The sequence below is a fragment of the Megachile rotundata genome, chromosome 4 (assembly GCF_050947335.1).
Source record: "Megachile rotundata isolate GNS110a chromosome 4, iyMegRotu1, whole genome shotgun sequence".
In the NCBI taxonomy this organism is placed as follows: Eukaryota; Metazoa; Arthropoda; class Insecta; order Hymenoptera; family Megachilidae; genus Megachile; species Megachile rotundata.
This window is the reverse complement of record NC_134986.1, coordinates 18940988-18966784: the sequence shown is the minus strand read 5'-3', so window position 1 is coordinate 18966784 and position 25797 is coordinate 18940988. Positions and strand designations below refer to the sequence as shown.

At 46.2% G+C, this 25797-nt stretch overlaps 1 protein-coding gene across 1 annotated transcript in view; it reads right to left on the bottom strand.

Annotated features, from left to right (window-relative positions):
- tyn (trynity) overlaps window positions 1-12306 on the bottom strand; it is a 34955-nt gene extending 22649 nt beyond the window's left edge. The window contains exon 1 of the mRNA XM_012291615.2: window positions 12006-12306. The gene's annotated coding sequence lies outside the window, so the exon portion shown is untranslated. The remainder of the gene's footprint in view (window positions 1-12005) is intronic.
- Between the last annotated feature and the right edge of the window lie 13491 nt (window positions 12307-25797).

The window sequence follows — 25797 nt, the reverse complement described above, 5'->3', positions numbered from 1 at the left end:
GGAAGTCAAACTCGTAGACGAACTCGTTTCGAATCGAAGACCAGTTCAACTTACTTATCTCAATTTAGTTTTTTACCGCTCAGAAATAACCTGATATTTGTATGGATTAGCAAATTGAATCTAACGTGGGAGATAAAGTAGAAGATATTTTATTGGTTACTCATTGTCCTAGCATCGTAAATAAAAGAACGCGAATCGACTTCCAAGACTAGAATCACTCTCATTACCGCTACTCTTTCGTACGCCAGATGCATTCGCTGCACGGCTGCACGCCTTGTAATCAATCTCCAGGCGTACCTTCATCAGTCTCGAATAAGCGCACGATAACCTCGAGCCATTTTCTCCCTCGACAATCCTTTAGCTTCTTGTTCGTGGAATGCGAAATTAGAGGGCAAACGCCCCGTGGAATTCAACACCACCTCGGCTAATTGAACATCTCTCTTTGTATCGACTGCCGCGTCGAATCGTCCCTTTCTTCGAAACTTCGATACTGTTACGGCTACCGAAACGGCCGCTTTATTTGTCGGAGGAAATTATTTGATTTCTACAGCTATTCGTCGGTGGTGGTAGCCTCTCTTCATCAAGGGGTCTAATACCGACCGAGTATCGGGCAACTGCACTCGCGAAACGTGCTCGTGACTAGTTAATTCGACAGTATGGAAATTTGAGATTTCCATGCTTCCATATTCGAGTCTATAGTCTAAATAACTTCTGATGACGCTCATCTTGTATACGTTACTCCCATGACAATCGACTATTGAATATCATCGAAGAAACTTCACTGAACATCAGGGATTAGGTTTCTATTGACTCGTAGCTGTTTCATTTGTGGTAACGACAAGCGAGATGAATAATGCGAGACCATCGTCCAACCGACGTTCGCGTACCGACCGGAATCGTCTAATTGCTTCGTTAACCGAGTCCAACGAACCACCGACCAATTCTATTTAGAATTCCATAAAAACAGGCAAACTGGCTTCGCCGATGCTCGTTCTCGCGGATCAAAGGGACACCGACGGATTCGCGTGGTCACGATTTTTACACTCGACGCGCGATTTCGCTGTTTTTCTAGCACGCGAACCGCTTACGAACATTTCAACCCGTTAGAACGGCGCGACGACAGAATCTTCAACGGATTAACGATTCCCGCGTTACTTTCGACAAAACGCCATTTTCCTCTTGCTCGCTATTCAATTACCTCGTTGTCTTCTAAACCCAATTACCGCAGGTTTTGTATGTTACCGTTTCGCTACCTTTCGAGAAAGGTAGAAAGGAGTCGTGAAGGCGAGGAATGATCATCTTTTCACGGTTGTTTTCTCATAACGGTAGTCGGCTCGAAAAAGAGGTCAAACCCGAGCGTTCGAAAAATCTGGGTATTGCGCAATGGCGACTTGAACTCGCTGATTAATCGTTTCGTGAACACCCAGTCGCATCTTCTGGCACATAAACCAGCGTCTCTTTCCGCGTTTCGAACCGCCGCATACCGTTAACCTCTTACTCGATTCTTTCTTTCGGATTCTACAGGCTGTCTCGGTAACACTGCATTTAATATCGTTTAAACCGTAAATTCTTTTTATATCCGAAGCTTTGTCTTCGAGATACAAGTGATTTTTCCTTTCAATTATTTGTCTTATTATCGAGTTTTTGCGGTTTTAGACGTACTGTTCCGTTCTCGAAGAAGCACATCTATCACGCCGTTATTGTGGAACGAAACGCGGTTGTAAGACAAGATTATTGAAAAAAAGATGATTGGAAATATCGTTAACGAGCAAGATAATTATTCCCAAATTGAAGCGTTTCCATTAGAGCGACGGCTCGTTTCAACATCCACGTTGAGTGTCAGCTACTCGTATAATCCGCGCAAGTCGGACAACTGGGTTTTAATGAAATGTTGGTTGAAAATGATCGCGGAGTTAATGGATTGCTTCGTCCGTGTGGTCGAGGTCGAACGCGAAGGCTAGACAGGCAATCTCTGTGTCAAGAGTTCTCCTTCTCGTCGATCAAGTATCTCTTGCCAAGAAAAATCTCTCGAGTAGTCGCAGGGAATTATCCTAATAACGTTCCCGTCATTTTCGAACCACGGCCAATCTTGATAATCGGAAACGTGATCACAATCTTCGTGAACCAACGACCTTCTTGACTTTGTGGAAAGTGGGAGCAAGGCGAGTACTGTTATTCCTGTTTGTAGGTGACTTGTTCGCGAGAAGTTTACATTCGCGTTCGGGATCAACAGATATCCTCCTATATCTTATTTTCACGATACTTTATTCTATAGAATCGATCGAGAAATTTTTATAGAATCGATCGAGATTTCTGAAGGAGAATTTATTGTTTCGATTCCTCGTCGAAGGAAAAAAGAAAGGAAAATCGAAAGATCTTTTAATTGCATTCGTCCAATGAGTAGTTTTTAGAACAGAGGTAGACTTTCATTCGGATATTCGCCTTGAACCTGATGGAGGGTCAGCTGAAACGAGGCCGAGCAAAAGTTGACCGAGCAACGGTTTTAATCGGATCCATCCATTCGAGTTACCAAACTAGTCGAGCCTCGTTTCATTGACCATTTCTCATCGTTCGTTCGATTCGTTACGCGATTTACCGTTAAACTCCGATGCGCGGCCATCGATTCGCTCATTGTTGGATTTATTCTCTTATTCGAAACGATTTATTAATCAATTATTCCACTCTCGTTACATTCGTCGATGCGACGTTTGAGCATTATCGCACTCATTATACCCACTTTGCGACACGCGCGAGTGCTTTCTGTTTTAGTCGCTTTATTTTACGCGAGTAAACAGACAACGGAATTGACGAAACGAAAACGGCTCTCAGAGCATTAGCATCGACACCGTTTTTAACGCCGAGCGCACAATTCGGTAAAGAAGTGTGTCAGTCTACTTTTGATTCATCGAAGTCGTTCGACACAAAAAGTTTCCAAGCTGGAAGGGTTAGTCGTTCGTTGAATATTAATGTTACGACCGGGAACGAAAGTTCGGTGTTTCGATAGTCAAACACAAAATTATACCAGGACGATGCCTCGAACCGCTTCCCGAGCTGCTCTCGTGAAAGATAGGACACGTTAGTGGTCGTGTACCGCAGATTCGATCGTCCTAAATTATACGTTGCGAGGTCGGCGGACCGCAACTTTTTTCTCTGCTCCTAATGAAAATAAGACCGTCGAAAAGAAATAAATTCCAGAGGGATGATAAACAGCCTCTGGACGACGATGGGTAGAGCTGCTTCAAGACAAGGAAATTAATGCACTCCGTGGGATTGGAATTACTTTATAGGAGTTTTTATAAAAAAAAACATTTCCAGAGTCGACGATACTCACCAGAGTTATCTAGGAAAATAGTATAGGTACCTTAGTTAGAAATAAGTGGTCCAATTACCTGAAAGAAGAATAGAAACGTTTGTCAGATATAAATTGGTCCATTTTTTTTTAACGACGCGATCGTTAGACCACACAATGTTGGAAGTTTCGTTCGATTTTTAGAAACTATTACATTTAATTTTCAAAATATTACGATAGATGTCTGAGAGTTATACGCGAAGTTGCGTTGGAAAATATGCGAGTTCAATTTTCAGGCAATATTATCGACCAACTCGATTTACAGAAGATTAAAGCAAATTACGAGAGTCGTATCATCTTTAATCTACCTATCGAAGGATTAGGACTCAATTCCAAGACCCGTTTCAATATCCAGTTCGAAATGGCACTTTATTTTATAAGAGCCAGGAGCGAGGAATGATTTTCCTTCAAAACGATTCGACGAGTGTACGATTACCACGAGGCTTTTAAAAAGGAAACCCGTTCGTAAACGCGAGTTAACTCGACGAATCTCCGTAAATACGATGGACATAAACAAGCATACCGAGTGCAACGTGTAATCCGGCGAAGAAACCATAATTTCATAGCAGTCGATTCTCAGGGAACTTATGGACCGATAACGGTGCGTTCGTTCGCTGTTAAAATCACATTAAACCCGGCAAAGATTGTTCACCTTGTGCCACAATTATTGCAACGCGCAGTTGAACTCATATCGCATTACGCGTAATTACGATCGATGTTTCTCATTATCCATCTCGTTTTTTTCGTTTCTTGCATAATTCTGATTTATCTTGTCGCGAGAAAAGAAACTTAACGGTCTGCAACGATTATAAATCGCGCAATATTCCTGTCTGACGGAACAATCGAGCTTGTCTCTAATTGATACAGTTACCAGGCAATCTTACTAATTAGGCTTCTTCGTAGAACCGACACGAACACCTGATACCGCTCCGTACATCTAAAGCGCTAGGAAACTATGTATATTGTTTTACGACGATTTCGTTTCCATTCGATAATTTACGACTTGACGCGCGCACCGTGAAATCAGAAACTATATCCTATTATCATTTTTCCGTTCCACAGCTTATGAAATTTCGCGTTCGAAAGTTACGTGCATCTCGCTGAACCAATTAATTTTTCCACAAGATTTTCGCTGTACAAGACACCGTCGTCGTGCGTGCAATCATTTTTGAGTCGCTCTGTATAATCGCTTCGCGCGTACAGAGACGAAAGCACCGTTGCGCGTAGTCGCGAACCATTGTTACACTGACAATATAAGCCAGCGAATGGAATGGTTTTAAATGCTTTTGTTTGCCGAACGCGTAACACGGTATAATTTTCGCACAGGTATTCGCATTATCGAGCTAAGCATAAGAGAAAAATTGCCGACCTAGAACAATAAATATCGACAGACCAATTAGACGAAACCAGGATCCGATTTCAGAGGTATGAATTTTCTTTCGATCGGTCGAGAACGTTAAAGGACGCGAGAAACGCTCGGTTTTGTACACCCGTTTCACGCGTCAATCGTTCGTCTGGCCTTTAACCTTCGAATCTCCAGACCAGATAATGAAAGCACGTTACCAAGCGAGACTAATGATTTTGAAAAATCGAGAAAAAGAGGGTGGGGGGCAGAGGGGAGTGAGGTAAGATCCGCTCGGAAATGCGGCGGTTAACGGGAATCGGAGCCGAGTCGAGCCAAGTGGAATGGAGCGGAGTCGAGGAAATAAAGGCGAGCACCGGTGGGCGTCGTTCCTTGGCCGTGGCCTCGCGAGTACGCCGATAACTAAGGTCGTAGCGTTTTATGCTCATAAGTGTAACGGTGTTCGAACGTAAGCCGGAGAAGAACGGTTACCGTTGCGCGGTCCACAAACTGTTCAACCAATATTCTCTGGACGGTTGCAGTCGCGTGTCCCTGTTTGCTCTTCTCTCTTCTGCGTTTTGCATCCGTTTATGGAGACTATTACGGGGTCGTCGTGGCTACTTAACATACCGTGAAAGACCAGAAACTGGCAGCGAAATTTATATCTATCGTTATGCTTGCTCCGCGCACCTCGATTCGACCATAATCACACGTTTTTCTTCAACTTTAAACGGTACATAATACTTCGACTGCATTCCCGCCATATATGGTTTTCCCTAAGGGGCTTCGGATGGACTACGCTTTTATTTGCTCCCTTCGTAGCTACGATAGACAGTGGCGAACGAAAGAATACTCGCGTGTACGAGTATTTGTCATTTTTACGGTAGACACCTGTATCGGTAGGGTTTATAATCCATTTTATGCAACGGGCGCGATCGAAAGGAGAATTTTTTTTAATAATTACTTGGAACTTTACCTGCTCGGATAAACAAAAATAATAGGAAGTTCAGGAACTAAATTGATTTTGAACCTAAAGACAATTCGTCATCGACGTTGCATCGCGATCCACGATCCCGGAAAAGTCGCGCGAATCGAACAACCAGATTGTTCCGTATTCGGTTTATCCGTGAATCAGGTATCAACGGTCCATAAACGGTGGACCCAAGAGAGAGGACTAACGGAAAGGAACGAACTGGAAGGCGCGATTCGAGCCGATATTCTTCGGCGCGTGCATCCGTGCCGACAAACGGTAACCGCGTTTTTATAAGATTAGCACATCGCGGCTAGCGATAACGACCACTTGCGATCCACGTGGGTGTGAAAATGGAACACGCTCAAGCACCTATATGTTTGCTATATTACGGTAAAACCTGCCTATACGTGTCTAGCGTTCTTTTATGCATGCTCCAGAAACATTTTTAGTTCGTTTTTCAAACGAAACGAGAACACTGTCGAGAATTTTCAGCAGGAAGCGATATCTGAATCGACGAGACGGAATAATCGCTCGTGTCTTCGGACCGACAAAACGAAACACTTGTGTATACCCCGGAGCTGCGTTAGATCATCGAAACTTTAACCAAGTTTCGTGTCAATTATGAACCTATCGAATACGGTTTAGGGAATGCGTCGCGTTTCTTATAGAATCAGCTTCGCGAACAAGCGCGATCGCTGAACAGGAACCTGGTTCTTTCTTTCCGGTGTTTTTTCCACGAACGAACGGCACGGTTTCGACCGCCAACCTTCTAACGGACTGCGGCGAACGGTCTCGACCTTCCCCGAAGACGAGTCGAATCGATTCGCACCGAATTTAACGTCGGCGAGTTGACAGACACCGGAAGAGGGTAACGGTGAAAACCGAAATGATTTAGAAAAGTTCGGGGGACCGGACAAACGCGTGGAAAGTGTGTTTTTGGTGCAGTAGAGCGGCCGAGCAATAAAGTCGAGGGAAGAACCGGTAGAACCGTTTTGCTCGCGTAGTTGGAACACGAAAAAATGACTGGCGAGGGTGGCAGGAACCGGCACAACGACCGTCGAAAAAGCCATAACCGGCGAGGAATCGTCGGAGTATTCCAATTTCGAAACAAAGACGCTTCGGAACTCGACCCTGTTTCAATTTTATCGCGAATTTAAACGGAAAACTTACTCCGGCGACACTGTGCGCAGTCATTGGATTTTGTGAGCTTTCACGAGCTTCGACGGTGTTTGTCATCCTGTCGGTGTATCTGGAACGCGGCTACGATCAAGGTGGACGTTTGTCGATCGTTGTACCGTTAATCGATCAATTTGCAAGCCGTACCGATCTAGCTATTTCATCTACCAGGACCAAGATCGAGGTCAAATTCGCGTCCTTTGCATTCGAGCTCGAGGCCGATTCGTGATTATTACACGGAATCCTTAACGTTACCTACCAAGCTTCTCGAGATCAAGATCAACGATTCACGAGCATGTTATGGATCTTCGAGTAAATAGCTTTGACCTTTCCGTCGAGTTCGGTAACCTTCTCTGCTCTTTAAACCAACCACGAGTTCGAGCCAAATCGCTGTTAAAACCGATACCGAATCGTTTACTTAGCGATTCGTCGACAAGAGCGAGATGAAAGAAATTCGTTACTCGAAGGGTTATCCGCGTAACATAGCCAGGAAGTAGATTTAAAACGTGCTAAGTGTTCGATAATGAGTTGCCGTCCTTTTCTGCCTCCTTCTGTGCCGTGTCACTGTTCTTTTCTCGAGTTCGTTCGCCTTTACGCGCCTTCTCCTTCGAAACGGTCACCTTATCTTTTCACAATTGTTCTTTCCGTCGCAGCTGTCGTTCTCCAAGAACCATCAAATTTCTATCCGCTTCTCGACGAGCGTCGAAGTTTTCAATGGAATAATCGTTTTCGAAAAATAATCGCGTTCCCTAAGCACAATCGGTACTTCTCACCGTTTCCATTTCACTTTCCTCTTCCTTTTGAAACGCGCGGAGAACACGCGCCGAGTAAATTACCGAGTTAGAAATTGAGCGTTACTGATTAAGGGCGGAAGAGATAATAGGCGAAGAAACGCGTTCGAGGATATTGTTAGCCATAATGAGACACCTTAAATGCCTTTGGCGAGGGTGAGCGTCTTCCGTGAGCGCGCTGCTTCGAACGATCGTTGTTTCAACGATTCCGAAAAGAAAAAAAAAATAACGAATCGCACCGACGATCAGATTTGGTCGGCGCGCATAAATCGATGTAATTTTCTTGCGATCTTCTACCTGCATTGTTCGCAAATGAGAATTTGTTCGATGCTCGCGAACCGACCGTTCGTTACGAGATTCCACGCGTGTCACTTATGAATGCGACATCCGTTATGCCGTTCGCGTACATTTTCGCTCGTCGCGTCGCGTCTCGTCGCGTTGAATGCACCGTGAACAACACGCGAAATGACTGTTTCTAAATGGTGCTGACGAAGGAAGTTTGCTCGGTGATGCTTGTTCAGAGTTCAACAAAGATCTAACGACCCTCTGACCATTTTCAACCAGATGCTTGGTAACGGTAGGCTTCCATAGCGCTTTCGGTGCAGCTTCGCTCGGGTAGTGACATATTTCAAACTTTCTCATACTTCTACAAATTGTTAAACTCGTAAACTTCCATGCAGCTTAATTCGTTCGTAAATTTTCAAGAGATCTCTTTCCTATAAAACTTTTAAACCGATTCCAGTTGTAAGAAGATTTAAGACATAAACGCTCGTTAAATCGAAGCGCCGGTAGTCTCTCGTCTTATTGTTATGATCGGAATTTAAGCGCATCTCGTCGGGTTTCATGTGTTCCGATACCACGCGATAGCGAACGTAGATTTATGCGCACAGTAATCGAGACTTAAGTCTGTTTCCTACTTTTTTTACAATTTCATGAGCGCGTTTAATTCGTTAGAATCTCCCTGGGATTTACAAACAGAGCACAGTTAACGCAAAGGCAGGAATTTCCTTGAAAAAATATCTCGAGCCTGATAGAGGATTAACGCTAGAAAGGGAACAGTTGACGAAGGCGAAGAAATGTTAATTAAGGGGAAAGATTCTCGACGGATAAAATTCCATAGGGCACTTGGGTCGGGCAATGATCCACCTTGTTAACGACAGACGCGTACCAACATTTTAATACCCGTTTCGTGCGAGAACGGATAAAAAATTCGACGATAAAAATGAAACGTACATGATAATCATCTTACAAACCCTAAAGGTTTAAAAATATTATGAGAAAATAAAATTGAAGCGCATAACCGTATGTAAATTTTTAATCTAATCTAATGAACGCCTGAAAGAACTTCTCGAGAACAATATAATTATTCCAGCAGTAATATCTTTCGCGAAAGTTAGTAGATCAACTAGTTGGCAGAAAATATAGTGCATCAAAGAGATTACGCTCTTTACCACGATATCGATCTTTGCTCGTTCCCATCGATCGCATCGTCTCTCGTAAGGTAGTAATCGGTTACAAAATACTGTTATCATAATATTATTTGCGTTACTCGGTCCGATATACGTTTTACTCGATTCAATCGACGACTCGCAAACGATTCTATCTAGCTCCGAGGTATCCGAAAGTTTCATAAGTTTCGGATTAATGGAGATTCGAAATGGTGGCGATCGTTGGAAGCAATGACTAGTCCATCTCAGTAGGTAGAGGCAGTTGGCGAGATGGAAGGAGTGTTGGTCAGGGCCGTAAGCAGCCTCGGGGTCAACGTCCAGGCGGCGCCTGGAAGATCCTCCATCGGTTGAACGCGAGATAGTGGGGCAGGTCGCGGCTAACACTCTGTCGAAGGGAAAGAGAGGAAACGAGCAGAAGAGGAGAGAAAAGGCGGCAAACGCGAACGGCAAATCAGCGACGAAACGAAAAACGTTCGGTTTGTTGGCTTCGAGGACCTTTTGTGTCGCACGACTTTCCTCTTCGGCCTGGAGAACGATCGACGCGAATAACCGTGTCCACCGAAGAAAAGAACTGTTTTTTGCTCGATGATCGTTCGACCGTACGTTCCTCCGGCTTGTACAACAATTTCTTTTTCTACTATTTGTTAACGAGTTCACCGCTGTCGGATGACACTGGTATTTCGAATCCTTGTATAATCGGATAATCGGTGACACAAAACCAGCAACGACGTTTCTAATAAATCTATTCGTGTTTTAACGCGTCTTCTCGACATCCTTGTTAAGAAGTTCGAGGTCGAGATAACGCCATAACGGTGTACAAAGTTTGATTAATTCAATTATCGTTGTACTCGAACGATAGTTATCGAGGCGTTAATCGATAGCAGCTTCGACAATTCATCGGGAATACACAGTAATCGAGTTTATCGCGGTCCAATCTGCGTATCATTCTTGGATACCAACCTTGTACACTCGATGGCGCAGCGTTGAAATTTAATTAACGCCTCGATAAACCTTCTCGCGTTACGTTGCGCGATCGACGATCGACGCTTTCAATGAAAGTTGCGAAGAGTCGTTCGAGCGTGCTCTTTGGTCGATGTCGGTAACACGATAAAGGTAAAAAAGCGGGCCTGTTCGAAGGGAAGCGTAGGAAAGATGACGGCGACGATCGCGTTGATGATGATGAGGATGATGATGGTAGACGAAGAAGGAGCTGGTCACGGCGCGGTGAGTTTGCGTGGCCAGTACCTTCTAGCAACTTCAATCTCTTCTTCTTCGTATCAACCGCGACTCGATCTAACTCATCTTCGATATTGCTTTCGGTGAGAAACAACAGGATACGAAGCAAGATTTCCTACGCGAAGCGATCCAAGTAAAACGCGAATCTCTCGAGGGCCGTGGTAGATAATCGACTCCATCAAATTGAAACGACTACTACAAAAACTTGGACCTAACAAAAAATTACTCTGAAAACACTCGATAGCTACGATACGATACGATACGCTATAGAGACATCCCTCTGGGTTCTCAGCAGGCTCCCTCTACGTTCTCTTCAGAGTTTTCTTCTCTTCCCTAAATTTCTGTTGAACTCTCCGTAGGCTCTGATCAAGCACGTCGTAGGTTTTCGCCGCGATCAGTCGAAATCAAAGGCAAATAATGGAAAACTCGTGCGCGACGATGCGTGAAGTGGCGTTCGTTATTACAGGGAATAATCGACAGTGGTATTAAGAATGTAAGCACTTCCTGAAGTCAATGATTCATAGTGGCGAAGTAACGACGCTCGTACGGCCGGCGTCGAGTATCGGAAGGCGTTACGCTTCTCTGACATTGAACTCACCGGCATAAGACGCGCTCTGCCAGAGCAGTCCGACCACCTGTTCACCGCAGATCCAGCTTCCGTTTTTAACCTTCTATAACTCGAATTCTCCTATCGCAAAAACAAATTACCAAGTTCCTTTAAAAGTCCTTCGATCTCTAGTTTACAACGAATACCTATGCGGCAATGTTTCTTCCACCGCCCTACGGAATGTTAATTCCGACATTTTCGAAAAGTTATAAATCGAATGAACCTTGCGCAACAACGATAATTATTTCGTTACGCAGGTTGCGCTCTATTCGAAGGGTCGACGGACCGACAATCGAAACGTGGTACCAGCAGCATAAATATTCGGCGTGCGTCACGAGGGAACACCAAGTCGACCGTCTATCTCGAATACGAACGATTCGTTACACGAATATCTTTTTCGAATGATCGAAACGCACGATCGATTCTTAACAATACGTTCCTTCCACTCTTCGTTCGAACAATAAAGCGTTATTTCCGAGTCTCTTCGTTGTTTACTGCTCGCAATTTCGTCAGCAGCTTTAGAAGCGGCAATTGAACGGAGAAACGCGTTTCGGTTTTACGGGTCTCGTCCTCGTTGCTTAACACCGCCACGGCCCTGACTTTCAACCGACTAGACTTAGACTCTCACCGTGGGAATGCCGGCCACGAGGCATCGCATCGATCGCTTCGAACCTTTATTCTTCTACCTCGATTTATCTCGCTTCGTCTTCGGTTCTCACGTTTACCTGTACAGTTGAAAAATTCTAGTTCGCCAAAATAACATTTATACGCGTTTGCTCTTGTCTCAGCGTTTATCCGACTCGAATCGATGCTCGACCCCGCGGCTAAACGTTCGCCTATTTCTATGTATCGAACGTCTAGCGAAATAAACGAACGACCTTGCGCCTAAGCATCCGAAGGAGAACTACCAGCCAGATCGAAGAGACGCGTCGAAGATGACCGCATAACTCACAGAAAATCTGGAAAAGTCCATATGTCCGCGAGGACGGTGTTCTCCGGTTGCCATGGTCTAACTTTCGATCGTTCCGAAGCATCGTGCACCAATTACATAGAGAATGGTACGACACTGAACCCGGCACGTACCTTGTCCGTGTATCCACTTGCTATACTCAGGTACTCAGCTTCCGGGTTGATTGGATCACCGCCTAATCACTCGCTTATCACTGGTACCCCGTTCGAACTTCCGTATGAAACTTGCCGAACCGCGAATCGGGCGAAGCGTCAACCGCGAACGAAACGGAGGAAATGGACGAAGAACGGAGGAAGAGATCCGTACACCGGTCGATCACACGCGACGAAACACTTGCGTCGATCTAAAGCGAAAAAACAAACTAACGTTCCTGATGGCTAGGCTGTCGGCACGGCTCTGTCTTCGAGGCGGCGCATCCAGCTCACTTTATAAACCGAGCTGGTTGGGTGGTGGTCGCGTTTACTTGCCGTTTAAACCTGCCATCTTATTGGCCGTCTTCGCGTAAACGGGCCACGCGATTGGCCAACAAGATCTAGCGGTACCGTTTGCCTCCACGCCAGGGGGATCTCGCTCGTCTTCGATGCTACGCGATGTTTCCGCGCGTATCTTTCTCTTTCTGGCCCACCTTTCTCCGCGTTCTCTTTTTCCATCCAGTCAACCTATAGGCTAGTTACTTCGCGTAATTAAGGAACAGTGACATTTTACCGTTTTTTCTCCTTCTCTCTTCTTTCCGACGTGGTCGCTCCTTTCCTCGAGCACGCTTCTTCGAGACACGCTCGCGTTAAACGCGCTCGAGACACCGAGCTATTCGCGCTTCCCTTCGAACTGGCCAGTCGTAAGAATTTAGCGACCGGGCAGGAGAAAGGGCTCACCATCCAGGCCCATGTATCGGATCGATCGTGACTCGATGCTTAGAGACGTGTCCGCGAACATGCTCCTCGAGCGCTGCCCTTCCGATTTAGCTGCGCTCTTCGCCGTCGACGAACAAACTTTGTTACGATACGATACCTACCAATTAACTCTCGTCTTCCCCGTAGGAATATATCCTGTTCCTCGAACCATTTGTACCGGCCGCTCATCGATAAATAAAGAAAGCAAACATCGTCCGGTTAGCGTGGCAACATCCGCGTCACGTTGTTTCCCGCGCGCAAAAACCATCGGAACGAAGATGGAGCGGATGAAAGGCTTTTCGAAGATCGATCAAAGAAGATCGCAGGATACATCGGTCTAGCAGGAAGCAACGTTCGAACGATGGTTAGGTGGCAGGGGGTCAAGCAAGGCAATAAGCAAGATTAATTCGGCTCGTCGAGTGGCGGAAATCGCGTCGTTGAACTCGAACCGCGATCGTTGAACACGAGGAAGATGTCTCCTGACGCGATCGACGATCAGAAGGCCAAGCTTTTTGCGACTCCATGCTTCCTATACCTGCTGCGTTTACTAATAAGACAACTTCATTCCAAGCTTTCCACTGAATTTCTCGCGGAAAATCGCTGGAGAATCATACGGAATTCATGTTTCTTGGCAAACGATGTTGTACCTGTATCAACCCCATTAACATAATCGACTAACGCTACAGGAAAATGAAATAGTATTTTGTTCGGGAGCGATAAAAAAATCGATGCTTAGCGCGTTCACTGGCATACGGGTCATCCGAGAGTGGCATTTCGCACGTAGCGTAATGGAATAATCAACCTTCCGACAGATGCAAACTTATGGTATTCGTAGCTTAGTAATAAGGTTTCCACGCGATACGTTGGAATAGTTGAAATTACACCAATCTTCAAAGCGCTATTCGCTAATGATAGACGTTTCTTTTATTCATAAATCGAACGATAATCCGGACGGGTTCAAGCTTATTCGCCTCTCTCGAATCTGCAGAAAGTCGCTCATCCTTTTAACACGAGCTTATCCGATAACCTTACGATGTTAATCGCCGAATGTTAAAATATTTTTTACGCGGTATAATCACTGCGATCAACGTCTATTTATAAGTCGTCTCGTAAAATTCTACGAGATTACTCGTACGAAACACAGTTGAAAACCGTTAGAAAAAAAAAGTGAAAAAGAAAGGAGTAAACGTTAAAGAATCTCGCGGTTATATCGTTTTCCCGTTGATCGCGATGCATGGCCAGATTCCGGAAAATGTAGCACGATTCTGGCCAGAAGAAACCGCGCGGCTTTTATCTGTCGGGTATATTCCTCGGGAGCGATTCTCTACATTCCAGGCATAGTAAAACGGCTAGCTTTCGGCAAATACAGTTGTTCGAGTAGAGTATCGGTTCGTTGGTAACAAGGCCGTTAAGCGCGGCAAGAGCGGTGCAAGCGTAACGACGCGTACGTGCAGCGCACGCAACCTACTGTAATTTCTATTCGGATAAATCGACCCGCGTATAAACACGAATTAAACGGCCGTACAACGTTGTACAAGTTTATCGAGGAGAAAAAGAAAGGCTCTAGTGGAGATTCCCGAGGAAAGATCGCCCACCTTCGACCAGTATTTTTACCATAGAAAATTGACGGGGATGTCGTAACTGCGGCGTTTACCGGAACATCGACCGGCACCGTAAACGTAATAGTCCTTGCCGACAGCCGTTCATCCATGAAACTGTTATCCACTCGAACGCCAAGGGAACTCGGAAAGAAAAGAAGCGAGGATCGGTGGGATCCATCGCTAGAATTCAGGAATGCGAGTAAACGGCCGAAATCGCACGAAATTGCTGCTCCAGCAGCGTACATTCTAAAATGATCTTGAAATTCTAGATCGAACGTCTGCTCGCGTTTGAGCGTCTTCCTGCCTACTTCTTGCGGCAAAATGATTCGTCGATATCGTCGTAATGTATGCCTCGAAAATATTTATGCAAATACGTACTCTGTTTGATCGATTCGAAAGTTGAAAAAGTATTATCGAAGCTTGGTTGTTAGTCGGTCTTCTCCTCGTGTACAGGCTTTCCTCGTTCGTGCAAAATTACAAGAGTTTTTAAACGACAGCGCTTCGTTGTTTAGGATTCTACGAACGCTATCGTAGGCTCGTTACGCTTGTACAACAGAACGGTGATTCTTTTTTTGTTGAACGAAACGCGCGCACAGAAAATTGTTGCGGCTGCCCGTAATAGCGGTCGTTACGCACACGCAACGTTCGAGTAGATCTCGAGGAAGAGTAAACGGGGAAAATTTCGCGGATTTAACCTCGCATTCTCTTCCAGGTTTTCTTTGGACGATCCTTTTCGAGACGCGCCTCGATCTCCCCTCGTGATCTCGCGTTCCTCGCCCTTTCGTAATTGTTCTTTATTGGCACGATCCTCCTCTTTAATAGGCATTTTAGCCGCAGGATATTCGAGCCGTTAATAAAAGACGTATCGAACGTAAATCGTTTCGCGTGACTTCGGTTCTATCGAGGTGTTCGACGCGCGTTAAAAGGCGTAAGGTGGGTAAACGCGAACGCTGTTCCGATACTAATGACGGTCGTGAGAGGGGTGATCGATTATTCGACGTTTTGCTCTCGCGAGAGATTCTAGATGCTAAGATAAGTTTACATTTTATTTTGCGACGCGTTGAAAACGTTCGAAGACCGAACGAAAAGGAGCTTCTGGTCTTGAACGTAGTTGTCCGAGTAATCACCGAAGAGCACGGACATCGCTATGTGTTCGCGATTAAGAATACATAACCACGAGACTACGGGACAGGTTTGTCCACGGACAACGTGGCCACCAACCATGAAGAGAACCGTGGAAAACAATCAGCAGAAATCAGCGCCGTTGGTCAGTCTAAGTGCCTAACTGTAGCGTTTTATGCTCGTTGATCTAACGTGCATACGTTCAAAATGGTTTGCTGCGACCACGTGGCAGTATGCAGATAAGCCCTCTCCTACCCTGTCTAACTGTAAGCTTTTACGCGTTGCTAACCACTTACGAACTACTTATATTCGCATTTTCCACTGGCGATCACACTTTCGCGAACCAATCTTTTTCCGTCTTACTAATAACGCGCGACACCTACGAACGAAAACGAATGAGATTTCTCGAAAACTGAAACGCGTCGAGCCACAACGTATAGACACGCGAAAGGGCTCGAAGCGTCGACGTACAATTCACCGACAAACAACGCTCGAGCATAGTCATGCGTAGCCTTTTTGTTTTGGCAAATAACAAAGATGTCTCGTGCAAGCTGGTTCGCGAGACGGCGTAACAGAGTGCACGGATGGATCTCCAATTAAACGCTTCTGAATCACAGGAAGTTCCGCGCTGTCCACGGCACCGCTCAAGGTGTCCGTCGAGTTTGCAGAAGGTCTTCGCCGCGTTCGTCCCGGATAAAATCAGCTCGTTTATCTACGCATTCATCTGTCACGCTCGTTCCTCCTGCACCTTCAATTTCGAACGAGCATTCCCTTATCCCTCCTCCGAAGCGCATCTTACGGTTCTTCCAGCCTCTAATAAAGTATCTATTTATCTGTCTATCCGTCCATCCATCGTCGGCTTCGGGCGTATACGATTCCCTCGTGGGTCGTGCGAAGTTATTTCATGCCGTGGCTCCGATGATTCTTTAAGAACTCCTCAGGGTTCGCGCGCGGGCGTGGAAAGCTCGTAAATGGACTCGCTAGAGGAGGTCGCGCCTTCGACGGAGGTCACCGCGGGTTAATCGCTTAATTATGCTGTTACACACAATTTCGTTGACCTTCTCTACGGGTCCCGTGTTCATCGTTCTCCTCCACGACTTTTACATGCATATTTTATCCTCGTTCGAGCACGATAAGTGCCACTGACGCCCGAAGTACTTGCAAGGGACACTTAGCAAACTTGCATTTTATCGGTTTCTCTCTCTTCTTTAACAACAAGCTAGACTATACAACGAGAGATTTTACGATATTATACGATTACTGCCGCAACTTAACGGAGAATTGTATTTCGTTACTTTGCCATATATCCGAATTTACTATTATATTTGCATCTCATGGTTCCCTGTGCAGAGAGACTCTTTACTAAGCGAATTCGTCTTTCCGTCTTTCTTTCTCGGTTGCAAACTCGGAGTACTTTCAACGCAACCATCGCAAATCGATCCATGGGAAGTAATGTCGGTAGCGGAATCGCTTGTAACGCTAGCAAATAATTTGTACCTACGCTCGGCGTTACAAGTTCTAGCTCGTAATTCGTTCCCATAATTAATCGGATCGATATAATGGTATCCGTTCGGATGATTTCTCAGGCTGGCCGGAATCGAGTAACGTAGCAAAGGAGGAATAACCGGATCGGCGTATTGCGTGGATAATCGAGAATCGGAGGAAGCGCAACTTTTTCTTTCCTGTTTTAGAAGAATCCGATTTGCTTCGCGCTGCTAATTAATCTCCAACATTTTTCTGAATCGGTCATCAACGAATTCCGCAACGGACATTCTTTCCTTCCTCGATCGGAAAGAAGAAGATCGATCTTTTACGGTCTACCGATTCGACTGGTTAAAATCTGGCTAGACGAGTCTAATTGTTTCGGGAAGAGCGCAGGTCGTTTCGATCCGATTCGCTTCCCATACTGCCGTTAGAAGAGTAAGGATCCTGACGAAATCGTCGAGGGACGCGAGAGGATCCCGCAACGGGAATCTCCCGGTGAGATGCGAGAGACCGCGAACGGAGGAAGTCGAAACGAGGAGAAAGGATCGTTCTTTGCTACTTAATTTGCGTTACGTTATCCCGCTACGGCTTTTTTCCGCGATCCAACGTCGACCGAGTAATTCTTGTGATTAACCTTTATCGCGTAATTCTAATTACCTATTCCTCGCGTTCCGGGATCGCGCGAAAACATCGAGAATCGAGTCCAGAGGAGGGGAGTAACCGCGAAAAATTGTCTTGGCTAAGATCGAAAGGATCGCGAGATTCGAAAGCGCTCGTATACCATCGCGAAAGAAAGGGTAGGAAATTTCGTGCGACGCCTCTTCCGGTACGCGCAGGAAATTACCAAGGAAGACATTCCGAAAACCTTTTAGCGCAACTTGCCCAGCAGAGATTACGATCTACGAGAAGGAAAACCTCTCGATCAGCCAGTTGGGCCGGTTGTTTCTCGCGATTTCTCACCACTTCCGGCGAGTTTCTCGCGAAACTCTTCTCCTACGCCTGCTCCTCCTCCTTCTTCTCCTCCCACATCAGACACTCTCGTAATCACTATATTTTAGCCGGTCGACTCGAGCAGGCATCGAGTGTGGCGCGCGGCAGCCAATCAGGTACCACCAGCCGGCTTTCCACTCTTGTTCAGGGTTCAGGGTCGGTCAAGGACTCGCGGACGCAGCGCCGCTGCACGATCAAACGAAAGTTCGTGCCTTCTTCTCGATTCCTTCCCGGGACTGCTCTGTCGTTAACCCGTCCGTTTCTATCGTCCTAACTAGCTGCTCGACCATTTTTTTCTTCTTGCCCGTAACGCCCTTCGAATCGTTTCGACAAACTCCCGATCATTCGCAGAATCGTTTTGTACTTGGTCAAAACGCGTTTGCTTTTTTCTATTTTCGAAACGTTAGAATCTATCGCTAGTGATCCGACACGCGACGATAGGACGATGAGTATTCATCGAAAGAACGTAATTACTCGTATGTAAGCTCAGGACGAAACGCGTTTCTCTATTTCTCTTCCACGGCGATACCGACATAATTGTACCGTGTTGTTCGAGCATCCTGCGTTCTCGGTTGCTACGAATACGTAATAATACGCTCGAAAGGGCCGCCTTTTACGCTTTACTCTCTAACCCGGTCTCTCCGCTATCCGCTTCTTCTTCTTCCCGTACTTATTCTTCGTCTTCTCGATTCCGCTCGATCTATGGGTGATTCCTTACCAAGGTCGTGCATTCAGGCTATTTATAAAACGTCCAGGTCTTAAGACGACGGTCGCGGCACTCGCTCAGGATGTCTCGTAAAGCTTTCAAGGAACGAAGTCCTAGCCGTTTTCGAAGCTCGAGAAGCAGGAAGTCATTTTGCGCCGTGGTTTTCCACGAAAGGAACAATCTTCTGGATGTTGCGTGCATTCGGGAAATAACGAATGGGAATAAAGGCTCGTTTTCCCGCGCGAGACCAGCATGAAAATGATACGTACGCGACTCGTCCCTTAAATGGTGTTGCGAGCCGTGGTCGCTGCCAGCCCGGAAGTCGATTAGCTGCTTTGTGGACTACGTCGAATCGCGTCTCGAAAGGAACTGTCCCTCTTTCGTTATTCTTCTCTCTTCGCGTTTGTAACGCTCAATTCAAAGGTATGTCCTATCCGAGCGGTTGTCAGCCAACGATGTACGCCATCTTTCGAGCTAATATGTTTGCTGCTTCTTCGGATACTCGGAACGCGAGGATAATCTTGATTTTTCAAGTCGACGATTCAACGTCGAATTATCGTCGATGCATGAAAACCGAAACTCCCTATTCCTCACCGTGAAATTGGACGAATCTACTAATTTCAAATCGAATCGTTTATACGCAACGTGCCGTTTCGAGGAATGCGATTTTAGTAGAATCCGGCTTACGATGTAATCGCGATTCGATTCCCTGTTGGTGCAGCTTTATTAGCTCGTTCGGGAAGGAATGGTCCCGTGGTTCGTGGCGCATGAACCGGCGTCATCGGTAGCGACAACGAGAACATTACCGTTTTTCACGATGTTCCTTAAACGGGAAATATGTTGCGACCCGCTGTTACCCGCCTGTCACTTTCCATTTATTTCACGATTATTAGCATTTATGACGGAATCACGCCGAGTTCGAGCAATTACCGCTGCTGGAGACTGCGAATACGCGAATCATTTCTTCGGCAGATGGTATCGTCCGATGTTCTTCGCAGTCCTGGTTAATCTTATACTTTCGTTGTATCGCCGCTGATAGTAACCAGCAGTGTGTACATACCGCTAGTGCGCGCTACAATAGCGGGAGAGCGCCACTGACGTACGCAAAAGTCCGTATAACAAGTGTGACGATAAGAAAAAGCTCTATTGTAATCGTATTAGGAAGAATGACTACAAAATCCTGTAGCGATATTAAAAAAAGTATACATTTAAAATGGCAAAAACTAGCGGAGTTCGATGAAACTCGGCTTACCAGTTTCAGGTTAAACTAGTTTACTGTAAAAAGTATAAATTGCTTCGCACTCGTACATCAAAGCACGACCGTTCGGAATTACCGTGGCTAAATTTTCAATCGAGAAAATCTCTGTTCGGTTCGATCCTTGTGTCGTTTGGAATTTCACGGATGGTTCTCGCGTGCCGTTGAATTAAATTGGTGGTTGTACATCCCGTGAAGAAGAATTCCAGCTCTGTGTCGCGCACCACCGACGCTGACACGCTCTTCGTCTCCGCGCGAAATCCGCGTAATCGATTTCCGGACGAGTCGAGCGTTCGCTCGCGCGAATCTTCTCTGTTCTCGCACTTCGCCATTACCGACTTCAACCTCTCGAATCGTGCTCGATGCGGTTGCATTATGTACCACCAACCAACCGTGCCCTTCTTCTTTCTTTTCTGCTTGCTCCTTGTGGTATCCTGCATCACCGTCAATACCCCCTCGTTTTTTTCCCTCTGATCGAGTTGGTCGAATCATCTCGAGAACAACGGCGACCACTTTCCTTTACAATTTCTATAACACGTTTTCCAACTCGACGCGAGGCAAGAAAAATCGAATATCCTGATCGCTCGCTGAAATTTTGTCTATCTTTTTAACGTTTACGTCACGCGACTCAAAATGTATTACAACGAAGAATAGCAGGTATTTCTCAAATTATTTATTTAACGGTTTCGGGAACGTCCCGATGTCGTACTTGGATCGACGGCTTCCGTCAAGTAGCATCGTGAGAGAAGAAATAGAAAACGTTTAGTAAGGCGTTTACGCTTCCACTTGTACTTACGGGACACAAGGAGCGCGATAAACACGTAGTAAAGTAAGCACAATATTTTCTGGGCGTTACGGGGTCTCTTGCGCGTCGAGAAGCTTGTCAGGTCCAGGTAAATACGTGTCAAGCCTCGAGGGGATAACTAGCTGGTCGGTAAGAAGACACGTGCATTATAAAGTTTGCTTCAAATTGACACGATTCACCGTTTTCGTTCAAATGAAATTGCATTCTAATAATGATCGAATCGTAAATTTTGTAGATCACGAAAGTAGAACAAAGTTCGCGCAAAGTATGCAAAGTATGAACATTCGCCGTTTCCGACGACGATTAACTGTGGCGAAAGAGGTTAAAAATGATCGTCGAAGAAAGCAGAGAGGAACGAAGAGACGCGAAATAGCGTGCAGCAACCGGTATTCAAATTTTTTCTCTTCGAAATAGATTCTCGATCGAGCAAAACGGTTGGACACTTAAACCGTCGACCACTTAAACTTAGAGCCTGTTAGGAGTAACGCACGCCGAAAGTCTCTTTACTCGTTTATGACTCGTTTCATCGTGCATATTACCCCATTACGGTTCCGTTATCGGACCCGACAAAATTACTAGCTCTCGTGACTATTGTCAGCTTATCTGCCACCCCGTTGTACGCCTCGGGTTTCTAATCGCTCTTAATACCCGCTCGTGTTAGCTCGGACTTCACGCGCCGTGAAATCAACATTCGAATCTTCCTTTGAAGTTACTCGGCCGAACTGTCCCGGATAACGAGTTCTTGAAAATGTTCCCGCGGCAAATGGAGATTCGTGCACGCGACTCGCCATGTATACGGCGAAATCATTATGGCGAAGAATGGCTGGAAGATCCTAATGGATCCATTGAGAGCCGTTCGCGCGAACCGTTTATCCGGTTTACAACGGTGCTTCGATCGTTGCATATTCGAAATCGTTGCGCGCGAACTTGCCTTTACGGAACCTTACGAAGCGGTTATACTTTATAGCAGTTACATGGATACAGGGGCTTTTTCGTCTTCTCTGTCGCCGTATAACGGCGCATAACGCAACGATTATCATTCGCGCGTTCACGGAACAGCGCAAGCTGTCGTACACTTTCCATTCTGGAAAGTGCGTTAGAGGTTTATATTCCAGAGGTACATTCACGAACCGTGTCGTCCAGTTCGCGATACGCCCGACGTGGACCAGCAGCCGGTGCTGACATCCGAGACTCGTCGTCGCTTCCTTCTTGCAGTTTCCTCATTCCATCGCGAAGCAGTTTTCCTCGTCTCTCGCCTCTCCTACCGTTATATTTCTCGTTCAACCTTCTACTTTTCTTCTTTCACGCGTGCTTTTTCTTTGACCGGTTCTTTGCCGTGCTCTTCCTCCTCTGCGGGTTACGAGACAAGGCGGTTGCCGCGAATCGTTACCGCAACCTCGCTGAGCGTACGAGTCACGCGTTTAGACAATTTTCAGTTACGACGGGAACCAACCACTACCAATCGACGGTAAACTTCGTAGTTTAGAACTCGAGACACGAGAATTCGCGAAAAGTAGCAACTGGGGCAGCTGGAATCGAACCCTGGTCTTCCGCGTGTAGTAGGTTACCTTATCCACTACACTGCCTACTGTCAACCCACTGACATTCTTACTCTCACGATTGCACTTGTTACTGGACCTGGAGGATCTCACACTACCGACTCCGAAGAAACGAGATCCTACGATCTAGGGCCTTTCTCGTACGTCTTGAATTTGAAACGTTATACCGCGCAATTGGACGAATCAAAGTGCCCCTTAAACACCGCGAATCGAACCGCGCGGACTTCAGCGCGATAATCCTTGTCCATTGATATCTTCGACGAATGCTCGGATCCGTCTTTTTGACGGTAACAGAATTTATGGATCCGAACGTTTGGCTTTTTTTCCAGAAGCATGTTCCTCTTGTATTTCACGATATCGTGGAGGCTCGGTAGATGGACGATTCTCGGCAAACGTTTGTTTTACCGAGTACCCTTCGCAGGTGTAAGAGAAATCGTGCCGCGGAGCGTGAAAAATCTTTCCCGCAGGGGAATTCAATCGACGGTAACGGACAGGGTACATTCGTTTTCACGGACGCTTGTCCAGAAACAGAACGCGGCTACTCGTTTAAATAATCTTGTGGCTACCAGATACGTATCGATCGCGATACAGGCTGAACTTTTTCCAACCACCGTCTTAAGATATCGTACGGTCGAATCGCGAAGACGTTTCGTTTTTCTTCCTCTTCTGTCGTTTTTCCCGCACGTTCTTGCCTCTATTCCGCTTCGACAAGTACGAACGAGATCGTCGGTCGTTGACCACCGGCTTACCGTCCATGTTCGATCGCACGTCGCTAAATCCTTCGATAGAGAACCGCCTGTCTGATCTACATACCGCAAGATTTCTAACAGGTCTGGGAAACGAGCATTAAAATACGCCCAGTTTATTTCGCGTCTAATCACGCGATATCGCGAGTTTAAACGTCGACGTCCAGCGATCGACCCGCTTCCGAGGCCCGTGATCGAACGCGTCGAGCGTTGTCCTACCTCCGCTGCAGCATGTCGAGACAATTATTTTAAGCGCTGCCAGTTAACATAGGATGATTAGTACTCGCAACGGATAATTATAATATTCCACGAACTTGAAGGATAAATTATGTACCGATTCGCCGAGATGACAGGACACGATAAAGCTTTTAAGTTTCGCGAGCCTCTCGTGCTTTTACCTACGAGCGTCGTGTTAAGATACGAATTTAATCCGGTAGGTTACGCATTCTCTTCCTGAATACCAGAATCGAGGGAAAATTAAGGGAGCAGATAGAGTCGGGTCCAAAGCGATGCATTCCTGGAATTAGAGGCAGCGAAACAGGAAACCGTGTCGGTGTACGCGGCGGTCCTATAAAATATTTCTTTGGAAGAAGGAGGAGCCGGAGAAGGAGAAGAAAACGCGGTGGATCGTGACCGAGGGGTATCGGTGGGAGATTTTCCGTGGTCGATTACGGGATAGGCGCAGACGAATGCCGGAATCGAGGCAGGCGGATCTCCGCTGACTCGTTGCACCGCTGCTCGCTCTGCTCAAGGTCGCACAAGGTCGTTCGAGAGGAGCAAGGACCTTGAGCAGGGGCTCGAGGTAACGTTCGTAACAAACTGGTCCCTCGGCCTTTCACGTCGAAAACGAGGAGAGTAAGACAAGCTGTCGTGGAAAACGTCACTCTTCGCCGACGCGACGTTTCGTCCATCCTCCTCTTCTTCTCCTCTTCTTCTTCTTCTTCTTCCTTTGCTTCTTTTGCTTTCTCTTCGTCGTCACGTTCGCGATGCGCGTCTTTATCTCTGGCTAGTTTTATCGCCGATTCGCTTTCAGACTGCATCTCGATAACGCCAGGATATAAATTAGCGTCGCTCCGAAAAAATGAACTCGCTCGCATTTTTGTCGTTCGCGCGCAAACCTTTCGACGGACGTTTCGAGAATTCTCTCGAACGAGAGTACGATATTAATATTATTTCGAACTTCGTCGAAGTACGTTGCAAGAAAAGTTCTGTAAAAATTTTTAAGAAACGCTTCCCCTTTCCGTTTATCCGTTATCTTTCTTTTCCCTTCAACGCGTACAATTTACTAATTAGTTTCCTCGTGCATTAAGATTACACAATTCCAGCGCGCAGGAAGAACTCTCAATTACATAATCTCGAGTTATCGACTCATCCTGTTCATGGGCACTCAGGACGTTCCAGCCGTTGAACATGCAGCGAAACTTTACAGCGTTTCACGGAAATCGGAACGAAGGCAGATGCCTGTTTGCGCAACGACGGAAAAAGCGCTCGAATTACCGAAAAAAGAAGCAAAGTTGCACCGTAATAAACTAAGACACGGTTAGTTTGAAGCTGGCGCCGCTTTGCTCGCAGAAGGTTGCGTGGGGCACGGGGCAACGAGCGCGCCGAGGAGCGCGGACCGAAGGGAAGAGGCTTACAGGAGCCAGCTTCGACTTCCTGCATCGCGATCATCTTCTTGCCTGACGTTTTTTTCAGGACGCGTTATTTGCGTAAAGCCTTGCACGATATTCCGTCCGTGCAAGCTGGCCATTTTGCTCTTTTCTCTTCTTCGTATTTCGCTTCTCGCGTGGCTCTACGCATTCTTCTCTGCGCCGCGCCGGTTGCCCCTCGCAACTAATAATCGAACGATTTCCCCTTTTGCGTATAGCAACGGGTATAATAATCGCATTAATAACAACTGTTCGTACCCGATCGTAATTTCACGTTGTCATACTACAACGGTTTAAATTCCTGCGTCGTAAAACGTACAATTTTCGAGATTCGATCTTCGAAAATTTTTTATTATTTCGTTTATTTATAGAAGATAATATACTCCTATATAGATCAGAGCGAAACGATAGCTAATCGAAAGATTCGAAGGACAACGCAACGTGCTTGCATCGCGGTCTTTCCGATACGCTTCGAACACTTCAAATGATATTCGCAACGATGATAATTGATTCCAATAGACGTATTAGAAGGAACCGTCGGTTCACGCACGAACGGGCAGAAACGTGTAAGAAGCGCCAAAGAAAATGCCAGAATGGAATCCAGTCGAGCCTGTGTCACGCTCGACACGCTGCATCGGTTCCACCGGAGACCCGTTCGTCCCTCGCCATCCGCTTCGTCCGATTTTTCTTACTCTATTCTTGTCCAGAGCGCTTCTTGCCCACCTCTTTCCTCTCTTCTAGCTACGATCCTGTAGTCGAGGTCGCGGAATAATTATGCAGCCGGAAGGACGATGGAAGAACCTGATTCACCGATTCTCTATCGACTACACACGACGAGCCACTTTTTCTCAGGGAAGTTAAGAAGTTAACGGTACATTAGACTTTTAAAACCGAATCGTTTCATTACGAAAGGTGACTAGAGACATGGAAAATCTGCTCTATCCGCTGCGCAGGTTGAATAATCCCATTGCGATTACGAGTTCGCGAACATTCGCTTTTATTTCCGCGTCTAAATATAGCCAGAACGTGACTTGGAATATCTTCAAAGATATTACCGGAGAATCGATCCATCGATCGATCTGACCCGCGTATTCGCG